The sequence below is a fragment of the Pinus tabuliformis genome, chromosome 2_1 (genome assembly GCF_031772625.1).
Source record: "Pinus tabuliformis cultivar Carrire ecotype Pingquan chromosome 2_1, CPIR1, whole genome shotgun sequence".
Lineage (NCBI taxonomy): Eukaryota > Viridiplantae > Streptophyta > Pinopsida > Pinales > Pinaceae > Pinus > Pinus tabuliformis.
In genome coordinates, this window is record NC_142299.1 from 393,176,631 (window position 1) to 393,182,729 (window position 6,099).

The window sequence follows — 6,099 nt, forward strand, 5'->3', positions numbered from 1 at the left end:
AACTTAAAGCTATCGAAACAAGAATCCTCCAATGTTTGATAAATCGATTTTTTTTAAATTTGTTTCCAAGTATTCCATTTTTTTATTTTCAAATCTGTGTGAATTTTGTGAATTTTTGTTTTTTTGTTTTGTTTTTATTTTTTGTTTTTTTTAATTAATTATTTTTTTATTTTATTTTTTTTAAACAACAAATTTAAAAAAATATATATTAAAATAAATGAAAACGTATTTTTTTTAATGTTGATTTTATTTATTTATTTAGATTTTTCGTTAAACAATAAATTAAAAACATAAATGTTTTTAATTTATTATTTAAGTTGAATTTTTTAAAATTGTAAAATCAACAAAATTTTATTTATGAAAACCTAAAAATAAACTATCACTAAAATGAAATTAGTTTTTTTTTTTTAAATAAAATAAAAATAAGAAAATCTTTTTTTTAAGTTAAAAATAAAAATAAAAATTATTTTGTGTTGTTTTGATTTTTTTTATTATCCAAAATATTAAATAAATCAAAACACAAAATATTTTTTTATTTTTATTTAAATAAAAAAAAAACAACACACAATTTTTTTTTATTTTTATTTAAATAACAAATTAAAAACCATTGTTTTAAATTTATTATTTATGTTATTTTTTTTAGTTATAAAAAAAAAATCTAATCAATACACACAATATTCGTTATTTTTTTTGTTTTGTTTTAAATAACAAATTAAAAACATTTTTTTAATTTATTATTTATGTTGATTTTTTTAGATTTTTTTTTTTTTTTAAGTTGTAAATAAAAAATAAATAAACTTTAAAAACAAAACAACAAACCGTAAACCGTAAGCAAAAATGGCGGCCAATGTATTGATTTTTAGATTTTTGTTTTTTTTTTTAAGTTGTAAATAAAAAATAAATAAACTATAAAAACAAAACAACAAACCGTAAACCATAAGCAAAAATAGTGGGCAATCTCCTTGATCCATATCTCTCGAATCAAACCCAATCTATATCTCCTTGATCCAATCTCCTTGATCCGAATCTCTCGAATCCGCACTGAGGTAGTTGTTGTTCGATGCTCCTATTGCCGGCGCTCTGCAGTTTTTTTGTTGGGAATGCCGAATGCTCGGTCGAACGGAGTAACAATAATTCAAAACCCTTCCTGACGCCTGGGAGGATTTCTTTAAGATTTGTTGGAGGGGTCGGTGGTCATAGGATACTGCAAGGCCGATGCAGAAACCGTTGGAACGCTGGAACGCTGGTCTCATGGCAGGATCTTCTTGTATGCACCAAAGTGCCACCATCACAACTCCACCATCACAACTTTTCTGGCTTCATCCTCTTCTCGCACTCCATCTACCAAACGAGGACCACGATTTCCATTAATTTCCCCTCCTGAAACCTCCGAATGATCGTGGCAGGAAGATAGCAGTCTTCTGCTGGAGCTGAGAGGTCCACGCACCGCCGCCCGGATACGAGCTCCAGCAACACGATGCCCAAGCTGTAAACGTCGCCATTCTTCACATCATCCATGAGAGATGCGAAGTCTAAACCCTTAGTCTCTGGATGGTAATAATGGAAAGTTCTCTGCGGTACATGGGCATCTCTCCAGATATTGTGGTGATTGGCCCAGGTAGGGACCGGTATGTAAATCTGAGACTCAGGTCGAAACCGTTTCTGGAACTCTGCAAAAAGACGGCAAGCGCCAGTGCCAGATAGAGCTTGGACAGCTGCAACATGCTTATCTTTCAAGACATCTGCATTTTCTCCATATGCAAGTTTGATATAATCGTCAACCATCTTCACACTTCCTCCCATGGGTAGATATTCCATGTTTTCTTTGCCCATAATACACCTCTCAGCCTTGAGCACACATTGAAGAACCACTGGCTTCCCTTGATCATTGCGATACGCGCCCACGCCAACATTGACCTTGCGAGGATCTGTATCTGCTAAAAAGGCTTCGGTGACTCCGAGAATGGGGTCTTTGGGAGCTGGCGCTACAGTTTTCCACCATCCGATGGTGGTGTCTTTTTAACCATACTTATTATCTGTTGATGCCTGGTCCAATGATTCAAGTACTGGAATGCTGATAAAATAAGAAGAAGCCCAACCAAAACTGCTCGAAGGTCTATTTTGTAACCATAGTAGGCCTGATAATAGCAAGCAGTGTTATAGAAGACCTCTTCTGGATGGGCAATAGCATAATCATATTGCTCCCTAGTGGCATCATCCTTCAAAATCTCATAAGCATTCGCTATTTTCACAAAAAGCGGCCTCGCTGCAGGATCAAGATTCTTGTCAGGATGGTATTTCAACGATAGCTTGTAGTAGGCCTTCTTGATTTCCACAGAGGTGGCCGACTGGGTCAAACCAAGGAGATCATAGCAATCGTCTTCCTCGCAGTAAATTGATGAAGTCGAAGGCACCGCCAATGACAACGTGAATGCTGCGATTGACAACCATCTCGCCATTGTTGCTCCCGGCTATTGTTTGCCCTTGCGCACCAGGTCGTTGGTTGGATTATATTTTTCATTTTTTTTTTTAATAAGTCTAAAAAAAACATGGAATTAATCCTATCTTTGAAAACTAAAAATGGTAATCCTATCAAAAAAAAATGGTTAGTTATTAAAATGAATTTTTTTAAGATGATTTTTTTTTTTTTTTAATGTTGTTTTTTTTAATGTTTTGCAATTTTTTTTTAAATATCTAAAAAACAAAAAAAATGGTTAGTGTTTTTTTTAAATATCTAAAAACAAAAACAAAAAAATGGTTAGTTTTTTTATTTTTATTTATTTTTATTTTTTTTAATAATAATATGTGTATATATGATACATATATTATTATTATTTTGTGGAATTTTTTTTTTTTTTTTTTTTGAAATCTAAAATTAAAAACTAATTTTTTTTTATTTTTTTTAAATCTAAAATTAAAAAAAAATAATAATAATAATAATTCATCTAAAAATTTAAAGATGTTTTTTTTTCATTCACAAAATTCTTTATTGTCTTTTTGCAAATTAGTTCTCCAGCAAGAGTATGTTTATTTGAACAAAATCAATAGACTTTCTGATCTTCCTGATCGCACGAAGCGCAGGAAGAGAGCATACTAATCACTTGATTCGTTTTTAATTATGCAGGGGGGTTTTTTTTGAAAAGACGAAATTTAAAACTAGCTGAACACTAAAACATCGGAAAACTCAAACTTGAACTTTCTTTGTGAAGAGCCTGCTGCCTGGTTTCACAAATTATTTTTTCTAAAGAAAAATACTAGTATTGAATTAAATTCCTAATGCCTAATCCCTTAGCACCATCCCCGGAAACGGCGCCAAAATGTTGGGCAATTTATTGGGCTTAAATTGTTGCATTAAATTATCGACCAGGGAAACTCGTAAGCTTGTGATGATGCCAGCAAAATATATGCAGGAGTAGGCAACTAACTCTATGTCTAGCTAAATTATTTACGATTCAATATAATATGCATGGGAAGAGGCTCCTAACTAAGGAGGTCCTAGTTGTTCTTCCCTACAGTATCATAGAGAAATCATTGATTACATGAAACTAAAATCTTGAAATGAAGACAAGAGAATGAACTTATTATTGTTCAGATTCAAGTAGAGAGAGAGACTAACTTAGTCTCTTGATTGTCCTCTCATGTACTAATCCAAACTAAACTAAGATTCATTCATAAGCATAAGAAATGAAATGACTTGAAACATAAAAGCACAAAAGAATGAATTTCAATTACCATATAAATCAATGGAGAGAGAGCCTAACTTAGACTCTTGGTTATCTCCTCATATGATACTTGAAACATAAAAGCAAAAGAATGAATTTCAATTATCATGCAAATCAAATAGAGAGAGAGCCTAACTTAGACCCTTGGTTGTTCTCTCATGTGCTGATAAGATTCTAATTTAAAACTCATTCATCAATCATAAAAAAATCCTCAAACATCAAACATCTAAGCAATTAAATGAAATAAGATCTAATATGAAATAACATGTTCCTTTGATCCTTCTAGAGTGAGCTCAATTCTCCTAAGAACAAAGTGACAAGCTATTCCATATACTACATTAAGGCAACTTGTATCTAAAACTACATAATGGAAATATATGTAAAACTTATATCTAAAACTACATAATGAAAATATATGTAAAATGAAGCTTTATTCTATTCCATCATACGTTGGATACAATGCTCCAAGAGTCCTCCCTTTGGAATGGAGGAGGTACTCCTATTTATACAATGAGATGAGATAACAAACTCATAATGATGATCCACTAATCTCTCTTTTAGTTCCATACATTTCTCAACCATCTAGACACATAACCCTATCCTCCATGATTTCCTCCATGAGGTCCATGATCTTCTCCATGAGGTTTATCTTATCAAATTCGAATTTGATCATTCAAGGCCACATAAAGATGCCCTGGAAGCTTCCTTTGTGCCTACACATGTCAACAAACTCATTCTAATTGTTAGGTATAAGTATAAGCATCTTCTTTTCTAAAGTTTAGCCATAAATCCACTTAAAAATGTTAAGAATTAATAAACTTTGGAAAATCATTATTATAACCCAAAAATGAGGTAAATGTAATTATATGGAGGTGGAATGGAGGTGACATGAAGGTAAAATGTGAAGATATTGGTGAATAATGGAGTGAAAATAGGGACTATTTTGAGGCCCAACAAGGAGCGACAATGGTGGCGAAGTCATCTCTGGCGAGTTCAAGTATTTCTGTAGTGCAGGAGGGATTCGAAGAGAGCTCATAGCTCCCCATAACCCACAGCAGAACGGGGTTGCAGAGCGGAAGAACAGAACGATCGTGGGTGTTGTATGAGCGATGTTGCATGATCAGGGCCTACCCCTTCACTTCCTCGCAGGATACTTGGCATGAGTACACCCGAGGAGGCTTATTCTGGTAAGAGGCCTGATATTTCTCATTTGAGGATTTTTGGTTCTAATGTTTACATGCATGTGACGAAGGATGCCAGGAAGAAGCTGGATCCAACCGCAGAGGTTGGGATATTTGTGGGGTACACTGATACGCCCCACAACTATCGTGTGTATTTTCCAGACAGTCGCAAGACTATTGTGCGACAGGATATCAAATTTCAGGAGGAGAAATCCATGAAGTGTTCGCTTGAGAGGGAGCCACACTTGCATGCAGATGAGGAGCTATTAGTTCCTAAGGATGAGCTTCAGGATGTGGATCAGCCACAAGATGAAGTTCATGGAGTGGAAGAGACCACTCATGCGGCGCCAACCATCAGAGGGCGAAAGCGCACTACAGAAGCTGAGCGACTGGCTCAAGATGCAGAGAAGGTTGTAGGACCACCTATAGCACAGCGCAGATGGAGATAGTCACCTGATCCGTACACTAGATACATGGCTCTTGTGAGCAAATTTGTCGTGACTGAGCCATCCTCTTTCGAGGAAGATTTGGAGGATCCCGCATGGGTAGATGCCATGGTGGAAGAGTATGATTCGATTGTCAGAAACAGTGCATGGGAGATTGTCCCAAGACCAGAGGAGAAATCAGTGGTGGGTTTGAGATGGATCTACAAAGTGAAGAAGGCAGCTAACGGGAGTGTGGAGAAGTACAAGGAAAGATTTGTTTCCCAAGGCTTCTCATAGATAGAGGGGATCGATTATGAGGATACCTTTGCACCTGTCGCAAGGTATTCTTCCATACGGACGATTCTTGCTCTCTCAGCGCAGATGGGGTGGCACATTCATCAGATGGATGTGAAGACTGTGTTCCTCAACAAAGTCATTGAGGAGGAGGTGTACATAGAGCAGCCCGAAGGTTTTGAGATCTTCAGCAGCGAGTCGCATGTGCAGGCTCAAGAGAGCATTGTATGGGTTGAAACAAGCACCACATGCTTGGTACACATGATAGACAATTATTTCACCGAACTTGGATTCTCCAAGAGTGAGGCGGATCCAAACCTATACCAGATTGTGGTGGAGGGTAAGTTGCTTATCATTGTACTTTATGTAGATGATTTGATTCTAATAGGTGATGAGTTGTTGATACTTTCATGCAAGGATGATCTTGATAAGGAGTTTGAGATGAAGGACTTGGGCCTCTTTCATTATTTCCTGGGA

At 35.6% G+C, this 6,099-nt stretch overlaps 1 pseudogene; it reads right to left on the reverse strand.

Annotated features, from left to right (window-relative positions):
* Positions 1-1,985: 1,985 nt before the first annotated feature.
* LOC149200515 (dnaJ protein ERDJ7 pseudogene) lies at positions 1,986-2,459 on the reverse strand (annotated as a pseudogene).
* Between the last annotated feature and the right edge of the window lie 3,640 nt (positions 2,460-6,099).